This window comes from Setaria viridis, chromosome 2, assembly GCF_005286985.2.
Source record: "Setaria viridis chromosome 2, Setaria_viridis_v4.0, whole genome shotgun sequence".
Taxonomy (NCBI): domain Eukaryota; kingdom Viridiplantae; phylum Streptophyta; class Magnoliopsida; order Poales; family Poaceae; genus Setaria; species Setaria viridis.
The window spans coordinates 27,425,091-27,452,245 of record NC_048264.2 but is presented as its reverse complement, the minus strand read 5'-3'; the positions used below and the strand labels follow the sequence as shown (position 1 = coordinate 27,452,245).

The following is a 27,155-nucleotide window of genomic DNA, read 5'->3' as shown; positions in this document are numbered from 1 at the left end:
GCAGCCCAGCGAGGCGCGGCGGCCCTGCGTGACGCGGGAGGCCAGCGAGTGCGGGACCGGCGCGGCATAGGCAGCCCGGCGAGGCCACCACCGTGGCGCGGCGCAGAGCAGCTAGGCGAGCCGCGGGCGGGTAAGATTGACGAGCAGTGAATGATTATTTGTTTGCAAATGATTTGTTTGTGATTTTTGTTGGTGAATCCACCGCGTGTTGTGAATCAAATCGAACTCATGTGTTGTGAATAAGATCTTGTGCGAATGGATTGGTTGTGTTCTTACTTGTGTCATGGTAATTGTGAGATGAGCATGTTTGTTGCTCTTGATTTGATTGTCTATGTGCTAGAGTTGGAGCTCAAGGAGGTGGTACAATGGTCGAGGTAGAGCTGCAGAGGGCAGCGGGGGCGAGCAGGCAAGACCCGACCTCATCCTATGGTTTATTTGTGCCTCCTGCAACGGTAGTACTAAGTGGACCTGAAACACCCGGGACTGGCGGTGGAGCATAACAACCACCAAAAGGAGGTTCCTAACCCACCGCAACAACATCTTTATGACATCTTTGCAAAAAATGAAGCATTGCTCTCTCCCACTTGTCTTGTTCTAGGAAATCTACCAGCGTGGAAGCTGAGAGCCTGAGTATGAAGTCTGGGGCTGATGACAGCAGCCGCTCAGACTAGGAAGTCGTCCCGAAGTCTGCAGTTCCGCCGCCAGAGGATCAGCCCGCACCCAAAGTCGCTCTAGGTGCGGTGTCCCTTTTAGCAACACTTATGCATGATGTCTTGTCATTACTTGACATTTCTACAGTGCCAGCTCCCAAGCTGCCGAAGGCCGAGCCCATCGTGGAGAGTACCTACACGGTGGTAATGGAGTTGGTAGGCCTGATGCTGAATCCGGATGCCGAGTCGGAGCCAGAGGCCGAGGTGGAGGTGGCGGCCACTGATGAAGTCGGGGTCGCACTTGTAGCCCCCGAGCCAGAAGTCGATGTTGAGGCTGCTGGGGCATTACAAGTGTTAGCCGTTGTCCCGCCGTCTGAGGCAGGGCCGTCGACTAGTCACGAGGTGGCCTCCTCCTTGCCTTCAGAGGCTGGTTCATTGACTAGCCAGGTGTTGGTCCCTCTCGGTGCCCCAGATGCTGAGGAGCACGAGGAGTATGATGGTACTCTACCTCCTCCCGTGGTGAACCTAGAGAAAATCCAGCTGATTGCTGACCCCCTGGCCACCGTGGACTTTGAGGCCACGCTGATGGATATGTATCACCAAGTAGGCGAGTATACACAGGTAAGTTTTACTTATGTCTTAATCTTCATCTTGAAATTGGTACTCAGTGCTTACATGAGTACTTTGCTCTGTGTTGTAGAAACTGATCCAGCGCCCCTGCGAGAAATCGAAGTATATCCAAGGGTATGGAGACACCATCCTACAGGTCGAGGCGCTGGAGAAGAAACTAGCTGAGGAGAGGCAGTACTCCTCCCGGCTTCTTATGAAGTATGACGGCTAGGCAGCCGAGTACCGGAACCTTGTACAGAAAGATGATGAAGAAAAGGACCGGCTCTAGAAACTCAACAAAGGCCTGAGGAACTAAAATGAATGTAGGCTATTATCCTTTATTGTCCATGAGTACTCGTTTAGCCTTGGCAGTACTGACTTGTTCCATGCCTTTGTGCTTGCAAAGCTCACCAAGGAGAATAACGATCTCTAGGGCCATGCGATGGACTGGCAAAACTCGTATTACCGAGTTACTGATGAAAATGACAAGCTGAAATTGAAGTACGAGACCTTGGAGCACAAGCTCCAGAAGGTGAAGAAGCTGCGCGTCGACGGAAAAGTCCAACTTGTTGACTTAATGACGAGACTCCGAGCGCAGGAGGCTGAGATGGCGGCAAAAGATCTTGCTCTCAAAGAGTTAACAGAAGTCGGTCAGCCCATTGCTGAAATGGTGGAGGCCCATAGGAAGGTGTAGAGCCCCGTCCCTTGGCCGTAATACTCTGGGAAGTACCCGATTAGATCACCGGCTACGTCTAGAAGGCTGCAGAGTCTGTCTCGAAACAGTTGCTGGCCATGGTGAAGTTGTTCTACCCGCAAGCCGACTTGGCTCTTGTGGCAAAAGGCATCGCCGAGGATTGTTCTGATGAGCAGCTCTAGCAGTATCTGGAGGAGATGGCTCCTGTTGCCAAGGAAGTATTCGGTCAAATAGACCTTGAGTAGCTGCAAAAATAGTTGTTGTAATATAAATAAGTTATGTCTATGAAATGTAATTTATTTGAAGTCTTGTCGCAATTTTTGACTTGTTTGAATCTTTTTGGTTTAGTGCATCTCACGGACTACCCTAATAATTGCTCGTGCAGTAGTCGTGAGTGTCTGCGCACAAGGCTACTCTTGTGAGCCTCTTCAGATACACTGTGTAGAGTATCTTTAGGATGTAACTCATTTTTGCGGAGTGTCAATACTCGTGGATCTGGAACGTCAAACTCTTCAGGCGAGTAGACTCTTCTGGACTTCATGAATGGGAGCCTACCTTTGCAACCTCTCTAGGTTGTTCAGGTGTTGTGCTCCGAAGGCCTGGAACTGTAGACTTGTTATTACAAGTTGCGACTACATAGATTTGTCTAGGTGAGGTCTTGGGTAGTATAGATGACTCTCAAGTAGCTTGACGACTTTTTTTTTGCGAAAACCGTCGATGGACAAATTTTTGTCCAAAGAGCTGACAAGCACAAGATTGTGTGTGTAGGCTTGCTTTGTGCAAGTTGCTGCTATCAAACGATTTGAATAACCTGAAAGATATGTGTGCAAACTTGTGAATACAAGCTGCGAGTCAGTAAACATTGCTTTTTCCAAGCTAGATGTGTGCAGAGACTAGTCTTTTGCGACAAAAATAACTCTGCTTTATTGAATTGTAACTATACAACTGAGGGCGATGGTCAATTTACATAAGTATGTAAACTATGGTAGAATCGACACAAGTGTTCAATGTTCCACGAGCTGTCAACTTCTTCACTGGTGAGAGTTTGGAGCCTATACGGCCTAGGTCCAGTGACCTTGGAGACGATGTAAGGACCTTCCCAAAACGAGTTTAGCTTGTGCAGCCCCTTGGTGTCTTGAATACGCTTGAGGACCATTTCACCTGTATTGAACGAACGCTTCTTGACGTTGCGAGCATGATATCAGCGAATTCCTTGAAGGTATCTTGCTGAGTGGACAAGCGCTGCACATCGAGTTTCTTCGAGGCTGTCTAAGTCTAGACGCCTTGTTTCTTCAGCTCGCACCTTACTCGTACTGCTTGACTACTATAGATTTCCACATGACGTCGACGGGGAGAATAGTTTCTGATCTGTAGTCCAGAAAGTAGGGTGAGTACCCTGTAGGCTTGCACGACTGTGTGAGAAGCCCCCAAAGGACATTGGGTAGCTCCTTGGGCCACTTGCCTCCTTTGGTGTTGCCAATATCGTGTAGTGTCTTCTTGAGAGCTTCCAGTACCATTCCGTTGGTGCGCTCAACCTGGCCGTTGGCTCGCGAATGAGCGACAGAGACGTACCGAACGTCAATCCCGCTATTCTCGCAGTACTTCCAGAACTCGTGATTGTTGAAATTTGAGCTCAGATTTGTGATGATGCGATTGGGAAAGCCATAGCGATGGACGATCTCGTCAAGGAAGTCAAGTACCTTGTCTGCCTTGGGGCAGGTGTTGACGCAAAAAATCAGACAGTAGTCCTGACTCCTGCGTCGAGCACACAACCCGGGAGAATCTGCTTAGCTCCTGTTCGGGTTATCGCCCTGGTGCGGTTCACGCAACTTGCCAGTCAATTTGACCTGTTGATTGACAAGGAAGAAAAGATATCAAATTCTAGAGATTCGATCGGCTGAAGTTCCGATCTATTCTAAAAGATGTATCAGCGGATTAGCCGATTTGATATAAGGATGACCGGCTATGAAACAGCTGATAATCACATAGCAAATGTAAGAGAAACTACTAGAGTAACCTAAATAATGCTACTGAGACAACACCTGAGACAGATCTAATCGGTTGTATGATGATAAAAAGTGTATTGATATAGCCGACAGTTCGTACCTCAAGCTGGATAACTGGTGATAAGAACTAAAATAACAGGCAAAACCTATAATTCTAGCTAATATTGATAACTAGTGAATAAATCTAAACCAAATAACAACGATGCAACCGAAGTTAAAGCGTAGATATTACTCGAAACGCGGAACTTACAAATGGGCTGAAGATCACGTTGATGCAGCCTTGCCAACTCGCACGAACTCGTGAAAAGAAAAGGATTTGGCAAAGTTGCTGACTTGAAAATAAAGTTGCGTGGAAAAGTAGATTTGTATTGATGTTTTGTTGATTGTTTTACAAGCCTCACGAGGCACTTATTTATACCCTGTTACAACTCGTTTCCTAACCGACTACGATTCTATCTCTTTTTCAAAATAACAAATATTTACATACGGATACCACTCTCATCGAAGTCGAACACCATTCAATCCTTTATGGGCCAACCCTATCTTCATCTTGTTACCGCCTTGGCCCATTCAGGCCCATATCGACCGAGCTGTTCTAGCTCCCAATCGGCCAGTCCCCATCGACCTCATCGGCTAATCGGCCGAAACACTGTAGCTTTATCGGCCGATTTCTCTAGCTACAGCCTCTTGTTCAACCGCATCGGCCACTTTCTTCTCTTCTTGACGCCGACCCTGACACGTGTCAAAAACTGACGTCAACAACAGGTTACTGGTTTCACCTCAATCCACTTGGTGAACTTGTCGATCGCCACGAGTACTCGGTTGAAGCCACTGGGCACCGTAGGCAGAGGGATAATCATGTCTAGCTCCCAGCATGCGAATGGTCAAGAGGGTGGCATGGTGATCAGCTTGTAGGAAGGGACGTGTTGCTGTTTGGCAAAGAATTGACAACCGTGGCACCGGCGGACTAGTTCTTCAGCGTCAGCAAGAGCTGTAGGCTAGTAGAATTCCGCTCTAAAAGCTTTGCCCACGATCGTTCTGGATGATGCGTGGTTGCCACAGATGCCCTTGTGGATCTCCTCCAGTATGTCCTTGCCATCTTGTCATGAGATGCACTTCATGAGTACTCCTTACCGTAGACCGATTCGCATGATGGTTCAAGCGCCAGCTCGTGGGAACCAGTCCGCGTGGTGGGAGAAGTCGAGTTGTACTCGGACTCATCCCTTGGGCTTCGGAAGAGGTTGAATATTTCATTGAATGTTTCAATGAAATCCTCCAAAGCTTCGCGATGGAGGTTAATGTCGTAGTGCTTCCCCTCCGGGGTCGACGTAATGTGGTGGTGGAAGTTTCCAGCGCCGTTCGCGACGCAGACCCAGGAGCCAAAGACGAACGTCGCGCCTTCTTCGAACGCGACGGTGGGCTTGATGATGAGTGGAGCCATCGAGTTCACCAGTGTATCTTTGGCGAGATCCCCTACCTAGCGCCAGCTGTCGGTATTTAGACTCGGCAACCTACCGAGGGGTATCCGAGGTAGTGTTTTGTGCGTGGGGCTCGCCAAAGACCAGGATCTAGAAGGTGAACTCGAACACACGATTTAGATAGGTTCGGGCCACTTATGTCTCGTAATACCCTACGTATTGTGTGTTAGTTGGATTGTATGGATTGATGTTGTTTGGACGGGATCCCTGCCTCGTCTTATATTGCCGGGGGCAGGGTTACAGGTCGGGTCTTTACAAGAGTACTAGTTGGATTCGACTAGAGAGTCCTACTCGAACTGCTATGAGTAGTTTTCTAATCCTCGACTAGTCCTTGTCCTCCACGTAGACCACGCTGTCCTGCACTATAGTCTCCATGTCTGACACGTCTTGGTGTACAGCCCCGTATGGAGGAATGTCCAAGCCTACCGGTGGGCCTATAGATGTATGGCCGGCAGGGCCAACTATGATTTTCCCCTTGCCGCGAGAGGAACGACGATCGCCCCCACCATCGCCACTACCTCCAGCAGCAGTAGTCATCTCTATGTACCACAATTTATTTAGCTCATATTTGCAAATGACTAAACTATGAATAAATTATGTTTTTTTTCACAATTTATTTAGCTCAAACATAACATATAAATGAAAAGTTTCTCCATTGTAGCTTATTCTAAAAATGACTAATTACATATCTCTATTTCATCTTATTATATCTATGTACCACAATTTATCTCGCTCATATTTGCAAATGACTAAAATATGAACAAATTATATTTTTTCCCACAATTTATTTAGCTCATATTTGTAAAGGACTAAACTATGAAATTATTACTCTAACCTCATATCAATTTAATTGACTAATATGAAACATAGCATCCAAAAAATTGTAGCTTATTCTAAAAATCACAAATATGAGCTCTAAATAACACATGCATATAAATGAAAATTTTCTCCATTGTACCTTATTCTAAAAATCACAAATTACTCTAGCTCTAAAGCATATTTATACTAACCATGTATCAAAGGGAGGATGAAGTTTCTAACCTTTAGAACACTTGAATGAGTGAAATCCCCATGAAATGGTCAAAAATCCGGCAGCGTCTCTCCTATTTCGCCATGAATGAATGAAGCCCAACCTGGAGGAGATGGCTCGGGTAGGAGGAAAGAGACGCCTGATTTATAGGAGGGAAGTTAGTACCAGTTGGGGGCTCCAACCGGTACTAAAGGTCACCCATTAGTACCGGGTGGAGACTCCACCCGGTACTAATGCGTGACCTTTAATACTGGTTGGAGCTCCCAACCGGTACTAAAGGCGATCACGTGGCGTTCCTAGGGAATTAGCTTTTTGACTTGGTACTAATGCTCACATTAGTACCGGGTCAAAAACCAACCGATACCAAGGGCTAGGACCAATGCTCAGTTTTCTTCAGTAATAGGGGGCCTACTTTTTTTTTAACTTTTTAGTCCCGGTCGGTAATAGTCTTAAAAGATTAGTCCCGGTTGTATTTTCCATATATACGAGCCTATCCAACCAGGTTTCCACCTGCGAGATTATTCGTGTTCGTGTTGTGTGTTAGCAGCTAATCATGTTTAAGATGGTAAAGATCTATAATATCGAGGATGGAAAATTTTACCTGATGGTAGTTCCAGGAGTTTCTACCCTGTTCCTCCACGGTAAGTGAGACGCAGTAAAACTAAAACTCCAAGCTGCTGGGACCTTCGTTCATGGACACGTAACTGTACTGTGCTCCAAGCTCCGCGGCGCTGTCGTCGCTGTTCGGTCATCCACACTCATGACTGGTCCGATGTTTTTGGATCAGCGTGTCCCTTTCAGCCTCTGGATGTAGCCAACTAGCCATTTGGTTCAGCTGGAGACGACGTGCCATGTGCCCATGTCCATGTCGACGGTCGAGAGCCCGTCGTCGTGCTGGTGCTGCGCTGCCCGTCGTCGTGTTGTCATTGTCACGCGGCACTGTGCGCAGTGCTCCCCACTGGCTCTGCATTGCCGCCGGCCTATCGCTATGGCTTGCTCGTCGCCGTTCCGATCAGAATGGGGCATGCATGCCGCGCTTGCCCAGCTTGCTACTCCTACACGGCTGCGAAAAGGCAGCAGGTAAAGCACGGCGCGGCGGCAACGTTGCGGCCTGCATCCAGCCGGTCTGAGGACTGAAGCCACTGGCCGCACGCAGCATCGTCATGGCCAGTGCCACACGGCGGGCGGAAGTCTTCTACGGCTCACCGTATCTCCGGCCTCGCTAGCAGAAGGCTTTGCGTGCCTACTCACCCGGCCAGTATGCTGACAACACTTGTCAGATCAGTAGGTGCGGGCATTGAAGCTCCTCCCGGCTGCTCGGAGCAGATCACCAGGCCCGTCACTGCAGACCGAAGGCCAGCTAAAGGCGATCGAGCCGGTAGACCGCGGACATATCGATCGAGCCTACAGCCCCGGTTCTCTGCGAGCTGCTAGAATTTCTATCACATCAAATGTTTAAATACTAATTAAAAGTATTAAATATAGATTAAATATAAAACCAATTACATAGATGGAGGCTAATTTGCGAGACGAATCTATTAAACCTAATTAGTTCATGATTTGACAATAAACCTAATTAGTCCATGATTTGACAATGTGGTGCTACAGTAAACATGTGCTAATGATGGATTAATTAGGCTTAATAGATTCGTCTCGGGAATTAGCCTCCATCTGTCCAATTAGTTTTAAATTAGCTCATGTTTAATCCTACTAATTAGCCTTCGAATATTCGATGTGACATGAATTTTAATGTGTACTAAAGATCAAAACACCCCCTGATGCCCCGTTTAATTCTTTAGTGCCTCCTAAAATTACTGTCACATCGAATATTTAGATACTAATTAGAAGTATTAAACATAGACTAATTATAAAACCAATTGCACAGATGGAGGCTAATTTACGAGATAAATCTATTAATCCTAATTAATCCATGTTTTGACAATGTGATGCTACAATAAACATGTACTAATGATGGATTAATTAGGCTTAATAGATTCGTCTCGCGAATTAGCCTCCATCTGTGTAATTAGGTTTTATAATTAGCTCATGTTTAGTCCTTCTAATTAGTCTCCGAATATTCGATGTGACATGCAATAGACTTTAGACCCCGTTTGGTTCACGTTACTTATTTTTATTTTTAGTACCTGTCACATCGAATGTTTAGATACTGGTTAGGAGTATTAAATATAAGACTATTTACAAAACCCATTGCATAGATGGAGGCTAAACAGCGAGACGAATCTATTAAGCCTAATTAGTCCATGATTTGACAATATGCTGCAGTAAACATTTGCTAATGATGGATTAATTAGGCTTAATAGATTCATCTCGCCGTTTAGCCTCCATCTCTGCAATTAGTTTTATAATTAACCTATATTTAGTCCTACGCAGCCTCCATCTATGTAATTAGTTTTATAATTAACCCATATTTAATCCTAATAATTAGTCTCCGAACATTCGATAGCATACGGACTAAACTTTAGCTTGAGGAACCAAACGTAGGCTCACCAGCAGGTAACTTTTATTTGCACCGTCGTCGACGCTGGTGCACGGATACAACGGGAGTGCTGCCTGGTCACCTTGTTGGGGGCTCAGATCCGCGTGGCATGCAAGAATGTTACTAGATCCGTAGATCGGATCGAGCTACTCCTGTACTATAGATGTATATATACATACACGGACCACATCGGCGCTGCAGGGCGCGAAGAGAGGAGGTACGGGATTTAATGCGGATGGGGTGAGGAAACTAGGCATCATTCAACACCATCATCATCCCCTCAGCCGGGGCCCATACCGCCATACGTCACGCCGAATGGCGTTGGGGTTGGAATAATTTGCTCTCGTGCCGTGCGTACAGGACGCTCGATCCGCCGGCCCGCATGGTGCCAGTCGACCGACGTGCTCGCCGCGCCGGCCGGAGCCGCGCCGCGCGCTCTGCTCTCGCCAGCCCTAGTTACTCGCCGTACGTCCAGCTCAACCGAGCTGCGTTTTCTCGCCAGGAACCCGCCGCTCCCGGCCATCTCGCTCTGCCGGCAGCGAGCGACCCCTGCGCCTCCGGCCTCCCGCGGAGACGCAGTGGGCGCGCGACCAGACGTTGCCAAGAGGCAGCCTCCAGATCAGCATCACTGTCGAGCACGTCGCTGTCGTCGTCGACTCGTGAACCCCTTGGTGGCTCGGTCGATCGACACATTTAATTTCAATGGCCGCGCGCCAGCGGCCAGCGGTCACCGCGGCACCGCCCTCGCTCGCGCTGTAGCCGCGGCCGACAGCGTAGCATTCCGGACCATTGCGGGCGACAGGGTCTGGCCAAAGCATGGACCGGCGCCCGACAATGTCTCGGACGTGTGACCAGCCAATCGATCAGCGGTGCCCGCCGCGGCCGCCAATTACCAATGCCATAACCGGGTCGTCAAGATTCAAGACCAACATCATATCGTCACCGGGAACCGAACAACCACTACACTGTTCCACGAAACCATGTCCACGATCGCGACGAATGCTAGCTGGAGCTAGTAGCTACGACAAGACAACGATGGCGTGGCCACATCGTGTACGTGTAATCAAATGTGTCTCACGCTAGCTGCTGAATACATCACATACACGAGTTGTACACTGTTAGTGCAGTTGTTGGTCAGTCTGCAGAGGAGGCACGGCAAACTACTGAAGAGACCTTGCAGGGTGCGCCGACAACATCAGAACACGCTACAGGAGCAGAAGCAGCAGGATCAAGCATCACAATGGATGCTGAGCCGGGCGTTGGGCCGAGAAGGACCAGCAAGCCCAGGAGGGTGAACTCGCGTGTGGTCAGCCCAGAATGGGTCTAGCGGCGTCGTGCGTGAGTTGTGTGCGTGCGTTTAAGAGATGAGGGGATGTGTGGTGAATGGGAAAAGAATCTTGTAACAAACTTCTGAACTCTATTGAAATGTTCTCGTGCTGCCTTTCTAGTTCTTCCTCCTCTGTTCCGATTCTCTTTCCCTACCCTCGCATATCCCGCTACCGTGCTGCTAACATCTGGTATCAGAGACACCGATTCCTGCGGTGGCTCCGTAGTCGTGCTGGAGCTGATTCTAGATCACGAGCACTTCACCCGCCGCCAGCGTCACCTTGGCGCCATGGATCCCAACACGAAGCTGATTTTGGATGAGATGGAGAAGCGGTTTGCGGCGTTGGATGTGAAGTGGGAGAAGAAATTTGACGATCTTGTTCAAGCCAAGGAGGAACGCCTTGATTCGCTAGAGCAAGGCCAGAAAGATCTCGCTGCTTAGCGCCCTTCTGTTGAGGCGGCCATGGACGGCATCAAGCTCGAGCTGACGTGCCTGAACAAGCACTGGGATCAATCCGTGTTGGAGACCGCAGCCGTAGATCCGGGGTTGCTGGGCAAACCCGAGTCGGCGTCTGCACGCCCACCTGTCGGGTTCACCACCGACGGCCCCAGTCGGCACCGTGAAGAATTTTGACACCGGGAGTAGGGATTCAGGTCCATGGTGACCTCGTTCCCTGGCCTAGTCAAGGGTACGACCGATCTCCCTCCTCTTACTCCTCAGCTTAAGTTTCATGGTCCCTTGTTTGAGTCTTCAGCGGCGCGAACACATTCTAGAGATCAGGGTCCTCGAATTGTGGGCAAATTACCTAAGATTTCCTTCCCCACGTTTGATAGGTATAACCCTAGACTGTGGATTTCGCGCTGCGAGGTTTATTTTGATATGTTTCATGTCGAATCGGATGCTTAGATTAAGGTCGCATCGATGCATTTAGTCCCATCTGTAGCTTGCTGGTTCCAATGCAAATTTCCTGTTCTCCAGTGGTCTTTGTTTTGTTCCTTGCTTCATGAGCGATTCGGGAAGGATCATTATCAATTGTTGCTTCGTCAATTGTTTCACGTTAAGCAAACAGGGTCTGTGTCTGAGTACATAGAGCAATTTTCTTGTTTAGTTGACTAGCTGTCAGCCTATGATTCTGTCCCAGATCCACTTGTTGGGGGGAAATATTAACGACCTCCTAATGCCGCTTAAAGCAACAGTCATGAAGGCCCAGGCCCACCTGCGGTAATTACGATTACCGCCGACCCAGTAGAGGCAGAGAACATCCCACTCCGTCTCGCCCGACCCAGGGCCCCGGGGACGAACAATCCCGACCCCTCGATGGCGGGACTCTGCCTCGCCCGACCGCGGTCTCAGGGTCGGGAGCGCCCGACCCCTCGAAGACTAAATTCCGCCTCGCCCGACCCGGAGTCCCGGGGTCGGACGCTCCCAACCCCTAGAAGACTAAACTCCGCCTCGCCCGACCCGGGGTCCCGTGGTCGGACGCTCCCGACCTTGAAGACTAAACTTCGCCTCGCCCGACCCAGGGGACCGGGGTCGGGAGCGCCCGACCCCCACCTCAGAAACTCCGCCTCACTCGACCCTGGGCGTGGGGTCGGACTCGCTCGGGTCCACAAGATGAATATTCACCTCGGGCGCGGACTGGAGGATCAGGATGACGATCTAGTGGGTCCCCCTATCAACCTCGCCATAAATGCGCCGCGGCCCTGTCAAGCCAAAAGGGAGCGGCGTCCCCAACGTAACCGGTCCCGAATACCGGTGCGCGGTTGTGCGGTGCGAGCTGCAGTGGCCGCGGCTCCTTCTGATTCGCCACAGGGTACTCATGAGCTGCGCCGAACGACACAGGAGGGCGCATCGCTTGCTCTCGCGCCCCGTGCTCCCAACGGCAGTTTCAGGGGTGCGATGTCCGGGTCTTACGGTAATCGGCGGGGCAACAGAATCGGACCTCCTCCCTAGTGGGCATGGATGCCGAGGCTGAGGCTCATCATCACGCTCGACGGCGACGGCGACCAGGGAGATCATTGACAAGATCGGGAAGGAATCGCCCTCCCTCGTCGGACGCGCTGACAGGGACCGGAGGCCGGAGCAAGAGCGGCGGCCTTGGGACCCTCCCCTTGTATTATTTTTCTACTTAGCTTATCCTTTCTACCTCTCCTCCGGACGCCTGGCTCAACTATAACCCCGAGCTCCTTCTTGCGCTATAAAAGGAGGATCGGGGTCATGAGACGGGGGGGGGGGGGGGGGGGAGCAGACTCTCTTTCTCAAGCAAACAGTACACACTCACACTCCCTTAGAGCACAAGCATACTCAAGAGACCTGGGATCAGTTCCCTCTCTCGCCCATCTGTAACCCCTACTACAGAACCCCGCGTGGGTAACACGAGTAGCCCCGATACTGGACGTAGGGCCTCCTTCGGCCCGAACCAGTCTAACCCCGTGTCTCCCACGCCACCATCCGAAGCCTTACGCGCATAAAAGAATTTACTAGTCTAGAGTCTTGATCCGCAAATCTTGACAACGACAGTTGGCGCGCCAGGTAGGGGACCTTTGCGTGTACATCTCCAGCTTCAGATGGCTAACCACGACGCCAGCTTCGCTCCGGGCTCCCTGATCCGCTTCGGGAGTCTGGACTTCCTCGCCACTGGGGAGGGGATCGAGCTGATCCCTCTCCTCCTCTGGCCCGCTCGTCCCCCATCCCCAGCTCCACCGCCGGGATAGCGGCGAGCGGCCGGGCGCGCGCCGGCAGGCCTCCCCCAGAGGGGCGGCTCCACCTGGAACATAGAACAACTAAGACGCTTCTACCCCTAGCTTTCGTTTCCAAGTTCTGTACATAGACACTTTTGTAAATTAAAAATTTTACGGAAAAAAGAATTTTGAGTTGGATCCATTCAAGTTTTGCTTCGAACTCAGGGATATCCGACCCTGGCTCTGCCTCAGGGTCGCACATCCCTCGGGGGCTATCAGGGGCTCCGGCCCAAGCCACTTGACATCCTCTCAAAACGCTTTCTCTTTCCGGGCCGACCCTCTTTCTGAACTTTCGGGCATGAAAAGGAGAGAGTGCACGACCGGTGTTCAGGCAAGACTGATCGGACTGCGAAAAAACCTACACCCCAGCGGCTACGGTGCCTTCGCTCATCAATGCTTACTGACACACCCGACAAAGCGCTCTAAACTTTACAAGTCCAAAAAATAAGAAAGGGGATTGAAAACTTTTTCACGACAATTTATAGAAAAGGCCTCTATGGCCATCACAAAACAAGTCTGAAACTAATGTATTTACATCTTGGGCGCCAGCCCGATACAGTTAGCCCGCCGGGGGATCTTCGGGAGGGACGGCCTCATCCTCCAAGAGCTTCGCCAGGACCTCCGCCAGGTTGAACACCGGCGCATCGATCTCATCCAGCTCGGCCTCAGAGTAGTCGGCGGCGTATCCTCCGCTCATCCAGGCGAAGTTGATGCCAGAGTAATGGGAGCCGAAGACCCCGAAGGCTCGCCGCACGCCGGTGTGGAGCGCATTCACGGCGATCTCGCGGGTCCGACGGTACATCCCGAGGACACGAGCCATCAGCGAGCTCGACCCCTCCCCGAAGGGAGCGGAACCGACGCCCTTGTCGCCATAAATGCGGCGCCAGATACGCCCCCATCACGCCCACTCTCCTTTTGGAAACCGCACGCACGATCGGCCGCAGAGACATCCTCTCCTCCTCGATTCACGGGTCGGCGCCCTCCATAACTCCGTCTCCCGAAAGACGCGCACACGACGTCCCCCACGTTCGGCTCGAGACACAACATCCGCCACGATTCAGCCCAAGGCCCACCGAGAGGTAATGAGGGATACGGGGATGAAAATGCCCCTACGGCCCATTACGATCCAGAGGTTCGAAGGCTAGCCCGCTGCGGGTTCGACAGCCGCCTCAGGATGCCCACGAGCAAGGGGTGAGAAGGGATGGGTCCGCTAGCGGCCACCACCCAGGCGAGCGAAAGCCAAGGGCGTCCTGACCTCATGTTCGAGCCCGGGCTGGCGTCTAAGTTCATGGTTTTTCCCCGAAGAAAGGCAACGAGCCCCCGAATCCGATCGAACGGACTCGGGAACTATATGAACTGGCCAGCCGGAATCTGGAGTACGCCACCAGCTTGGCCCGAGTCGGACCCCCCCGAACGGGGACCGGGACTCCACTCGAACCGACCCGTTCGCAGCTCAACGAGCACCACGGTTCATCCAACGAGGATAGCATGGCACGGCTCATCCCCTCCGTCCCAGCGAACGGATGCTTGAGGGGTAACGATCAAAAGCCGATCTAGCCTCCCGATCGGTCTCCTGCAACGCACGGGGGCTCGGGGGCTAGCGTCGCAACCAATTACCACGCGTGTGGTTGCGATTTGAGGACTTGAGGCGGGAGCGCCCTATGGAGCGATGAGGAGTCCTCCCGCGCCAGGTCATCCACAGGACACCTCTCCTGATCAAACTGCCTGGCCAAGCCGGACCAAAAACACTCCCTATCCCTGATCAACTGCAGCTTGCAGGGCGAGCAGAGATCCCCGACGAGCGACGAAAAAAGCCTCTGGAGAAGCATCTTTGCTCCACCACAGGCTCGGGGGCTACTGTTGGGGGGAAATATTAACGACCTCCTAATGCCGCTTAAAGCAACAGTCATGAAGGCCCAGGCCCACCTGCGGTAATTACGATTACCGCCCACCCAGTAGAGGTAGAGAACATCCCACTCCGTCTCGCCCGACCCAGGGCCCCGGGGTCGAACAATCCCGACCCCTCGATGGCGGGACTCCGCCTCGCCCGACCGCGGTCCCAGGGTCGGGAGTGCCCGACCCCTCGAAGACTAAATTCCGCCTCGCCCGACCCGGAGTCCCGGGGTCGGACGCTCCCGACTCCTAGAAGACTAAACTTCGCCTCGCCCGACCTGGGGTCCCGGGGTCGGACGCTCCCGACCCCTTGAAGAATAAACTTCGCCTCGCCCGATCCAGGGGACCAGGGTCGGGAGCGCCCGACCCCCACCTCAGAAACTCTGCCTCGCCCGACCCTGGGCGTGGGGGTCGGACTCGCTCGGGTCCACAAGACGAATATTCGCCTCGAGCGCGGACTGGAGAATCAGGATGACGATCTCGTGGGTCCCCCTATCGACCTCGCCATAAATGCGCCGCGGCCCTGTCAAGCCAAAAGGGAGCGGCATCCCCAACGTAACTGGTCCCGAATACCGGTGCGCGGCCGTGCGGCGCGAGCTGCAGTGGCCGCGGCTCCTTCTGGTTCACCACAGGGTACTCATGAGCTGCGCCGAACGACACAGGAGGGCGCATCGCTTGCTCTCGTGCCCCGTGCTCCCAACGGTAGTTTCAGGGATGCGACGTCCGGGTCTTACGGTAATCGGCGGGGCAACAGAATCGGACCTCCTCCCCAGCGGGCACGGATGCCGAGGCTGAGGCTCATCATCACGCTCGACGGCGACGGCGACCAGGGAGATCATCGACAAGATCGGGAAGGAATCGCCCTCCCTCGCCGGACGCGCTGACAGTGACAGGAGGCCGGAGCAAGAGCGGCGGCCTTGGGACCCTCCCCTTGTATTATTTTTCTACTTAGCTTATCCTTTCTACCTCTCCTCCGGACGCCTGGCTCAACTGTAACCCCGAGCTCCTTCTTGCGCTATAAAAGGAGGACCGGGGGTCATGAGACGGGGGGCAGACTCTCTTTCTCATGCAAACAGTACACACTCACACTCCCTTAGAGCACAAGCATACTCAAGAGACCTGGGATCAGTTCCCTCTCTCGCCCATCTGTAACCCCTACTACAGAACCCCGCGTGGGTAACACGAGCAGCCCCGATACTGGACGTAGGGCCTCCTTCGGCCCGAACCAGTCTAACCCCGTGTCTCCCACGCCACCATCCGAAGACTTACACGCATAAAAGAAATTTACTAGTCTAGAGTCTTGATCCACAAATCTTGACAATGACACCACTGTTCTTCTGTACTTGCTTTGTGGATGGTTTGCGTGATGACATACGAGCTGTGGTTCTTTTGCAAAGGTATGTGGATCTGGATACTGCTTGTACCCTCACTCTTTTGCAGGAAGAGGTGGCTGAGCTTGTTAGGCGCAAAGAATTCACCAAGCCTGATCCCAAGTATTGGAGCAAGCTGGCTGTCAAAGGTCCTCTTCCGTTACCTACACCACCGAGCTCGGTTGGAGGGGTTTCACAGTCTGGTGTACCTGACAAGCGCTCTACTCCTTCGGCAAGATCTGCGGAGGATAAGCTGCGTGCTCTTCGGGCTTTTCGTCGTGCTAAAGGATTGTATGATCGTTGTGCTGAAAAGTGGCATCGTGGTCACACATGTGCTACCACTATACAGCTCCAAGCCATGCAGGAATTGTGGGAACTCTTTAATGTGGAAGATATGGATGTGCAATCTGAATCGGCCAAGTCTGAGGAGGAATTGCTCTTTCTGGCTATTTCATCTGAAGCAGTGGCTGGTATCGAAGGCAGAAGATCAATGCAGCTCATGGGTGTGATGTGCAGTGTTCAGGTACACATTTTGATCGTTTAGGTAGCACTAACTCATTTCTCAGTCATCAGGCTGTAGCCAAGATGCCTAGATTATCTCTGTGCCCAACTCATGTTAAAGTCAGGGTAGCTAATGGTTATATCTTAGCTTGTTCCTCTGCTGTTCCTGATGCTGAATGGGATATTCAAGGGTGAAAGTTTCAACAGCAACTCATGGTGTTACCTCTGCAATCATATGACATGATTTTAGGTATGGACTGGTTGGAGCACTTTAGTCCTATGAAAGTCCATTGGCGTCATAAATGGATGGTTATTCCCTACCAAGGTTCCACTGTTGTGTTGCAAGGAATCCTTCTTGAATTTGCTAAGGAGCTTCTCCTCCAGATTACTTCAGTCCAACTTCAGCCGTCTCCTGCTCCAACTGATGCCTTACCTGATGGAATTGCTAAGTTGCTGGTCCAATTTGAGGTGGTGTTCTCTAATCCTACATCTTTACCTCCTGTCAGAGAGTGTGATCACAGTATCCCTCTTATTCCTGGTGCCTAACCTTTCAATATTCGTCCATATCAATACCCTCCTTCTCTTAAAGATGAAATTGAGCACCAAGTAGCTGACATGATACAATTGGGCATTATTCATCCTAGTTCTTCACCCTTTTCTTCTCCAGTGTTGCTTGTGAGGAAGAAAGATGGCACATTCCGATTTTGTGTGGAATACAGACATTTGAATGCACTTACTGTCAAAGGAAAGTTTCCTATTCCAATCATTGATCAGCTTATGGACGAATTAGCTGGGGCCAGCTGGTTTTCTACTTTGGATTTACTTTCTGGTTATCATCAGGTTAGGCTGAAATCTGGTGAGGAATATAAAACGGCCTTCCAAAGCCACCATGGTCATTTTGAGTTCTTGGTTATGGCTTTTGGTTTGTCAGGAGCTCCTGGCACATTTCAAGGTGCCATGAATACTACCTTGGCACCCTTGCTTAGGAAATGTGCCATTGTTTTCTTTGATGATATCCTTATTTATAGTAGAAGTTTTGAAGAGCACTTGTTGCATTTGAAGGAAGTGCTAGAGTTGTTGCAGAAAGATCACTAGCATGTCAAGTTCTCCAAGTGCAAATTTGCCCAGAGGACCATTTCCTATTTGGGTCATGTTATTAGCCAATCTGGTGTTTCTATAGATATGACTAAAGTTGATGTTGTTGTTAATTGGCCAGTCCCTTCTTCTGTTAAGGAATTGAGAAGTTTCTTGGGTTTAGCTGGTTATTACAGAAATTTATCAAGCATTTGCAATTATTGCTAAGCCTCTCACTGAGCTATTAAAGAAGGGTAGCCTTTTTGTTTGGAATGCTGATCAGGAAGTGTCGGTGTTTTAGACCGGCAACCCGCCTAGGGGTACCCTAGGTGGTCTTTTATGTGGTAAGGGTCGTCGAGAATCAAGGAATCAATGGTGACGCAAGGAACACGATTTAGACAGGTTCGGGCCGCTAGATCGCGTACTACCCTACGTCCTGTGTGTTGGCTTGTATAGATGTATGTTCTGGTCCTGAGGGATCTGTTTTGAGTGGGGTCCCTGCCCGGCCTTATATACCCGGGAGGGCAGGGTTACAAGTCTGAGTCCTAGTCGGGTACTATTATAGAGCTCTACTCGGTATCGTCCGAGTAGTTTTCCATAAACATACAAGACTAGTCCGAGTAGGATATGCCCATCCTTGTTCTGATCACGTCCGAGTATGTCCCTTAGTGGGCCGCCCAAGGCCTACTCGTGGGTCCGGGGAGTAGTCCCGACAAGCCCCCGAGTACTTTGTAGTCGTGCGCCATAGTCTTGGGCTCTGCAGGCACTACCCAAGTAGTTTTGCGGACTGAAGTGCCTGAGTACTGTCACGTGGCTGGAAGGTACTCTTTCTGCAGCTCCGAGTTGTCTTCGTTTCGAGTAGTTTTTATATGGTAGTGCGATGTCAATCGCACTCCATATGGAGTAGCCCCCGAGCCTTAGGTTGAGTCGAAGACTCAGGCTTAGGGTCAAACCAGCTTTTGCCCATTTTACCCTCGGAGATCTTGAAAAAGAAAAAACTGACCAACGGGTACGGTACCCGTAGCCCCCGAGCACTTAGGCGATTCCTGTCGTTGAAGTGGTCAGCAATCCGTTGAATGTAGTAACCGTTGGATGTTTATTGCGATTAATACGCAATTTTAATCTATCCGTTGCGCAACTGAACGCGTCGAATCCGGAGCCAGTGGAGATAAATCTGGAAAACCCCCTTTTCGGTTGCTGTGACGCCGCACAGGCATTTAGATCTGTTTGTTTCCTCCTCCTTTTCGCTCGTTGTGTCGCCGCCGCCGGTGCTGCCACCTCCGCCACTGCCGCTTAGATCCGAGTGGAAACCTCTTAACTTGAGGTTGAGTCTTAGCGGATGCGCTCCAAGAAGATGGGTAAGAAGCCTGAGAAGATCCAAGGCAAGGCTCTGGCGACGAGCAAGGTTAGATCCAAGAAGGGGAAGGAGTTGGTGCTGCCGGCACCGAAGGTGGGGCCGACGAACCAGACAGCTCCGCGCGCCGCCTGGGGAAACTTGGCAACACTCAGTGATGAAAGAAGAGGGAGTCCAAGCGCTAGTTGACGCCAAGCTCCTTCAACCGAAGGAAATCGTGCAGTGGCGCCCCGCATTTCCCAATGCGTGGCAGTTTGAAGAACATCCGGCGGAAACGGTGATGCTTGCTCACTTCGTGGAAAGGGGACTGGCTGTGCCTACCTCCGACTTCTTCAGAGGTATTCTCGAGTACTATAATCTTCAGCTCGTCCACTTGAATCCCAATGGAGTACTGCACATGGCTATCTTTGTTCATCTGTGCGAAGTTTTCTTGGGAGTACCTCCAAGTCTCGAGCTATTCAGGAAATTGTTCCGTTGCAAGCCTCAGCCGAGTGCCCAGCGGACGGAGGTCTTTGGAGGCGCCGGGTTCCAACTCAGGAACTCGAGTGCATATATTGAGTACAATCTGACCGACTCCCATGGGGATTGGAAGAAAAGGTGGTTCTACATCGGGAACCATGATCCTCGCCTGCCTGTGGTGACTGGTCACGCGCCCAAGCATGCGGAAAATTGGATAAGCGAGCCTTAGGATACCCTGGAACTTGATCTTCAGATGCAGCAAATCACTGAGTTGAAAGCACTCGGTCTGACTGGGATCAACGTGGCAGCCAGCTTGCTGAAAAGGAGGGTCCAGCCACTTCAAAAACGCGCTCACCCAGGAAGTGAGTATAAAGGTCTGAAAGATCCTTCGCGTATGTCTGAGGAGGACATATCCGACGATGACGTGGAGGCGCTACTGGCGAAATTTTTCAGGAACTATCAGGGAGTACCAGTAATTCCTGCGGCCCTTCGCCAGTATGAATCCTGGTACGAGCCAGAGGTGGTAAGTATTTCCGTCCTGACTTGTTTTTCTGTTGACTTGTGATTCTTGTTGCTGACACTGTTTTGTTTTAGAAGTCCCGAGTACTTGACGGCTATGTGGCACAGTCGGAAGAAGAGTCAGAAGCCGCCGTCGAGGAATCAGAGGACGAACCTTCTCCTCCTGTCAAGAGGCGCAGAGTAGTCCGCAAGATGGCCGCAGCTAAGTCTGTTGCAACCACTAAGAAGTCTCGGGGTACCAAGGTATGTACTCGATAACTTGTATGTTACTGCTGAACTTGAGTTGTTTTATTGATGTGGTGAATCATGTCTTGGTTCATGAAGGCTGTAGATGAGACTATCTCTGAAGAGATAGCCGCGCCCGACCCTGAAGTCGGTGAGGCGGCCGTTGACACATTGCCGAAGAAAGTGCTGTCAACAGCTGTGGTAGCCCCTGAGTTAACGATGCCAACTCCATCAGCTGCCATGCCGCCCACTGCTGATCAGGCGGTTCTGGGGCTGCCTGCTGGAGTGGCAAAGGAGGTGTCACCAGTACTTGCTACTGGCACCTTGTTATCAAATGTGATCGCCAGCGGTAAGCGTTATCCTTGTCAAATGTAGTCATTTGAGTAGTACTGTAGTCTTGGTGAGAAAACAGCGCCGGCGGCCGTTCCCGTAGCTCCGAGTACTCGGCCGCGTATTACCGAGAAGAAATGAATGCGACTGCCGCCACGTTCAACTCGGTGAGCGCCCTTGTCCTTTTGAACGATGTTGCATTGCCTGGGAATCATGTAGTAACACTTTGGCGGTGCAGGGATGCAGAGGAAACTATCCCTGTAGAAACAGGGGTAGTACCGAACCCTTTGGCCACAACATCTGTTCCTTTTGAGGAGATGATTGTTGAAGAAGTTCCCGAGGTTGACCCGGGTCGTCTTGGAGCTACGATGTCGATGCTTCAAGACGTGATTCGCTCAGTAGAGCCTGCTGCTGCGTCAGGCTCGGGAAGTGCCGGCCTGTCCTCATCCTCTGGCAGAGTGCTGGCTGTAGTTGAGAAATCCAAGCAAGCGACTGCTTCAGGTAAATGCCTGTATTTTGTTGTGGTGGTTGTAGTCGGTAGCTGATATGGTGAATGTTGTAGGTGCTGCTCTGGGTACAGTTCCGCTTGTGGAGAGTATCCAAAGGCCAGTACTCAGCCCACCTTCTGATTTGGAGCTCCAGAGGGCCATGGATGTGTTCCGGGGCGTCCAGGTAGATATTGCTGATGTTACCGCAGGACCCGAGTAGTCGTGAAGCGTGAAACTTACAACGTACTCGGACCTTTTCAGGAAAGAAGCCACCAGCTGGAGCAGGAGTGCGCCCGACTGAAAGAAGCGCTTCGGGTTCATGAAGTCGGGGCGAAATCCTTTGCCGTGGAGCGCGCGGATCACGCCGTTCTGCAGGAGAAACTCGAGAGCCGCTATAAATCCTTGAACAAGAAGTATCAAGGTAAGCATTGCGACTACTTTGGGTGAGTCCAACTGTAGTTGGCGGTGTCCTGAGTTCTTTTTGCTTTGTAGAGCTCAAGAAACAGGAGGCGTCTGCAAGGAACCAAGTCATTGATTGGAGGAACGCTCATGACCGAGTGGCAAATGAAGCCAAAAATCTTCGAGCCGCGCTCGCTGAAGTAGAAGCTGCATGCGAGCACCAGCGGGACCGAAAGATGCAGAACAGCGTGATGCTTGCCATGGCCATGGTCGCGTGCAGGGATCATGCCCAGACCTTGGGACGGCTTCGTGGCGAACTTCAAGAACTATCTGGAGCGGCCGAAGATTTGGTGAACGCCATAGCCCCGATGGAAGGCGCAGGGCCTCAATCGCTAGTAGAGCGACTAAGAGCTGCCCCGAGTAAAGTAGTAGGACTTTGCAAGACTGTTTGCAAACAGGTGCTTGCAGTTGTGAAGTCCTACTACCCGAGGGCAGACTTGGCTGCGGCTAGTGATGGCGTGGCCCGCAACAGCACAGAGGAGGCCTATGCGCAGTACCTTGAGGAGGCAGAGCCCATTGCAGCCAAGATGTCGGAGTTCGTCTCCTTAGAAGAACTTTGAGCTTTTTGCGTGTACTCTTGTTCTTGTACCAAGTATGTTGATACTTTTGAATATCAAGATTTTGGAGTTTGGGGTTCGTTTGTCTTGCGAAAAAAAGTTGTTGAATCCCGAATTGGTGCAACTCTGCTGTGCCTGACCCTTTGAGGGAGTAGCTCCGCCTCGCCTGACCCTGAGTCCTGGGGTCGGATGCGCCGACCCTTCGTGGGTGGAACTCCGCCTCGTCCGACCCCCAGTCCTGGGGTCGGAGGCATCCGACCGTTCGCGGGTGGAACTCCGCCTCGTCCGACCCCGAGTCCTGGGGTCGAAGGCGTCCGACCCCTCGCGGGTGGAACTCCGACTCGCCCGACCTTAGGTCCCAGGATCGGAGTAGTCGGAACCCCCATCGTGTAGGTTAAACTTGGCTTGTAGTAGTCCCAAGTATCGAGTAGTCGTAATGCTGTTTGAGTACTCATCTTTTGAGGGACACGGATGTACTGTACTAAACTTTCCTTTGTTGCCGTACGGGTGTACTAAGCTCTTTCGTCCGTTGCGGAGGTACAGGTGCACTGTGCTCCTTTGTCTGTTGCAGCATGAGTGCAGTCACATGGGTGGAGTCAGGAGTCGTCAGACTCATTGATCACGGGTACACAGTAACTCTTGGGCCGGTGGTAGTTGGAGCTTTCGGCTATAAATAGAGCCATCTAGTGAGCGAGCCAACTCAAGCTCTTGAGTAGCAATGGATTGCCTGCGGTTGCTTCTGTTTGAGTGTAGAGAGCCAGCAAAGAGCGCACCGGTGCTAGAAGATTCCTCGTAGATTAAGGCCACCTTGCCTCCATAGGCTCTTGCGCTCGTAGGGATAGCCGCGATGCTAGAAGAATCCTCGTAGGAGAGTCTGTCGCCTGCCTCATCTCGTAGCTACTGATCCAGCGGAGTACGCGCTGGAACTCGCAGCATGTGATGGGTGATGAGTGCCGCGGTCTTCATCCCGCTCTGAAAGATGGTGGAGGTGCGACCGTAGAGCAGATAGGCTTCGCAAGGCTAGCAAAAGAGCAGCCTTGGTTCCCTCTAGGCGCGTCTTCCCGGATTTGACGTTGCCGCTGTCCTGGTGATGGCGGTAATGGAGTACCTAGACGTGCCTCGGGTAGGACACCAGGGCGTGGCTGCGTTTTGCGCAGCTTCCTTGCGTGTAGGCCCCTCCTGCGGTCGGCAGACCTGAGTGGCCTTGTGATATAGTAAAAGCCTGAGACTTAAATGCAGCCCGCCAGTAGGCAGTTGCTTGTAGTCTTTGTTGAGCTGAGTCCTTGTACTCGTATGTGACTTGATGTATTCTTGTTTCAATAAAGAAGAGTTTCCTTTGTTGTATTGATAGCGCATTGAAGCGAACACCCTTTGAAGTCAATAACCGAGTAGCCGTCCCGAGTAGTCGCCTGGAAGTGAGTACTCGAGTGCTGCTACGGGTAATAGCGACAAAGGTGTTCTATATTCCAAGAGTTTGGAACCTGTTCACCTGAGAGCTCTTGGAGTCTGTAAGATCCGAATCCTGTAACCTTTGATACGATGTAAGGGCCTTCCCATGGTGAATTGAGTTTGTGCAATCCTGATGTGTCTTGAATACGCTTAAGGACCATATCGCCCGAGTTAAAAGATCTTTCCTTGACGTTGCGATCGTGATAACGCCTTAAACCATCAAGGTATCTAGCAGATTCCACCAGTGCTGCGCATCTTGCTTCTTCTAAACTGTCGATATCTGTTCGCCGTGTTTCTATGGCAAGCTCTTCGTCATATTGTTCGACAGATGGTGATTGCCACATGATGTCGGCGGGTAGTATGGCTTCTGAGCCATATACCAGGAAGTAAGGTGATAGCCCCGTAGTCTTGCATGGTTGGGTACGTAGGCCCCACAAGGCATTGGGTAACTCTTTGAGCCATCGGTCACCTTTGGTGTTGCCGACGTCATGTAGTTGTTTCTTCAGAGCATCGAGTATCATGCCATTGGCACGCTCGACTTGACCATTGGCTCGCGGATGAGCAACCGAGACATAGCGGACGTCGATGCCGATGTTCTCGCAATACTCCCAGAAGTCATGATTGTTGAATTTGACCCGAGATCGGTGATAATCCTATTGGGAAAACCATAATGATGTACGATCTCATCCAAGAAGTCGAGAACTCGGTTTGCCTTTGGGCAAGTGACTGGTTTGACCTCGATCCACTTGGTGAACATGTCAATTTCCACGAGTACTCTGTTGAATCCTACTGGCCCAGTTGGTAACGGGCCAATCATGTCGAGCCCCCAGCAGGCAAATGGCCATGTTGGAGGTATTGTGACCAGCTTGTAAGCCGGCACATGTTGCTGTTTTGTGAAGAATTGACAACCTTTGCACTTCTGGACGAGTTGCTTGGCATCAGCCAGAGCCATTGGCCAGTAGAACCCTGCTCTGAAGGCCTTGGCGACTAGTGTCCTCGAAGAGGCGTGGTTTACGCAGATTCCTCTGTGTATTTCCTCTAGGATTTCGTGGCCATCTTCTCTGGTGACGCACTTCATGAGTACTCCAGATGATGCACCTTTCCTGTAGAGCTTGTCTCCGACTAGAACGTAATTCTTTACTCGTCGGGAGATTTGCTCGGCTTTAGTCTTGTCGGATGGTAGCTGATGATCTTTGATGTAGTCGATGAAGGGTGTCCTCCAGTTGACTTCTATCATCATGATCTCTCGAGAACCGTCAGTAGTCGGGACTACCGGCGGTGTGGCCTGTTCAGGTATGGATGGCTTGCATAACTCGTGTACGAAAATTCCTGTTGGAACTTCTGCACGAGTTGAGCCCATTTTGGATAAGATGTCAGCGGCAACGTTGTTGTCGTGGACGATGTGATGGAACTCCAAGCTGGAGAATTTGTTTTCTAGTTTACGGACTTCTTTGCAGTATGCATCCATGTTATGCTTGTTGCGGTCCCACTCGTCATTGACTTGGTTTATGACAACTAGAAAGTCGCCGTACACCAGTAGTCGTTTGATGCCGAGGGAGATTGCGAGGCGAAGGCCGTGTAGCAGTGCTTCGTACTCGGCTTCGTTATTGGATGCTTCCCAGAGTATCTGCAGCACGTACTTGAGTTGGTCTCCTTTGGGGGAGATGAGTAAGACGCCTGCACCGACCCCTTCAAGTTTGAGGGATCCGTCAAAGTACATTACCCAATGCTCTGGTCGTTCGACTGGAGTTGGAATTTGATTTTCGGTCCACTCGGCTATAAAGTCGACCAAAGCCTGAGACTTAATGGCTGTCCTCGGCTTGAAGCTCAAAGTAAGAGCCCCGAGTTCGACTGCCCATTTGGAGATTCTACCCGTGGCATCTCTGTTATGGAGAATTTCGCCAAGCGGGAAGTCGGAGATGACTATGATGCTATGCTCTTGGAAGTAATGACGTAGCTTCCAGGAGGTGAGCGGAATAGCATATAGGAGCTTTTGTATCGGTGGATACCGAGTTTTGGCGTCCGAGAGTACTTCGCTGACGAAGTAGACAGGTCGTTGAACCTTGTAGGTGTGGCCCGGTTCAGACCGTTCGACTACCATTGCCATGCTGACGACATGAGTGGTAGCGGAGATGTATAGGAGCAAGTCCTCGTTCGGCGAGGGAGCGGTGAGTACAGGAGGCTTTGACAAAAAGTCTTTGAGTTGTGTCAATGCCTTATCTGCCTCTTCCGTCCATTTGAACTTGTCCTGGCGTTTGAGAAGCTTGAAGAAGGGTAGTCCCCGTTCTCCAAGTCTCGAGATGAATCGGTTGAGAGCGGCCATGCAGCCTGTGAGTTTCTGCACATCCTTAATGCTGGCTGGAGCCTGCATGTTTGTGATGGCAGATATCTTCTCCGGGTTGGCCTCAATGCCGCGATGGCTAATGATGAACCCGAGGAGTTTGCCGGAAGGTACTCCGAAGACGCACTTAGTAGGATTGAGTTTCCATCGGAAAGCGCGTAGACTGGAGAAAGTTTCCCCCAGGTCGGCAATGAGTTCCTCCCGGTGTCTTGTTTTGACGACGTCGTCGTCAACATAAGCTTCAACATTGCGATGAAGTTGTTTTTCAAAGCACATCTGTATGGCCCTTTGGTAAGTTGCTCCTGCATTCTTGAGTCCGAAGGACATTGTTTTGTAGCAGAAAGCTCCAAAGGGCGTGATGAACGCTGTTTTGGCTTGATCTTCCTCTTTGAGGCTTATCTGATGATAGCCGGAGTAGCAATCGAGGAAGCATAGCAGGGCGCACCCAGCGGTGGAGTCGACCACTTGATCGATCCTGGGTAACCCGAAAGGATCTTTCGGGCAGTGTTTGTTGAGGTCGGTGTAGTCGACACACATTCTCCATTCGTTGTTTTTCTTGCGAACAAGCATAGGATTGGCGAGCCAGTCAGGATGGAAGACTTCCTTGATGAATCCCGTCGCGAGTAGCTTGGCTAACTCTTTTTTGATGGCGTCGCGTCTGTCCTGAGCGAAACGGCGTAGTCGTTGCCATTTTGGAGTAGCTTTGGGATCAACATTAAGGGAATGCTCGATCAGTTCCTTGGGCACACCTGGCATGTCGGCCGGCTTCCAAGTGAAGATATCGTAGTTAGCCCGAAGGAAACTGACGAGCGCGAGTTCCTATTTAGGATCCAGCCCTGTTCCGATCAGGACTGTTGGAAGGATCTCCAGTCTGGAGGTCGATCGATTTGAAGTCTTGCTCGCTGGCGGGCTTCACCTTTGTGGAGCCCGGCTTATTTTCTGGGATCTCGAGTTCAGTTGGATGGAGTTTCTTTGAAGTTGTGAAGACTTGCTGCATGGGACTAGGAGATTGAGTAGTCGCAGCAATTTCCACGGCTTCGGTGTCACACTCGTAGGATCTCCGGAGATCTCCTCGTAGCATAAGCTCGCCTTTGGGACCTGGCA

General features: G+C 51.3%; 1 pseudogene; it reads left to right on the top strand.

Annotated features, from left to right (window-relative positions):
- Positions 1 to 10,753: 10,753 nt before the first annotated feature.
- Positions 10,754 to 16,991, top strand: LOC140221896 (uncharacterized; annotated as a pseudogene).
- The last annotated feature ends 10,164 nt before the right edge of the window (positions 16,992 to 27,155 follow it).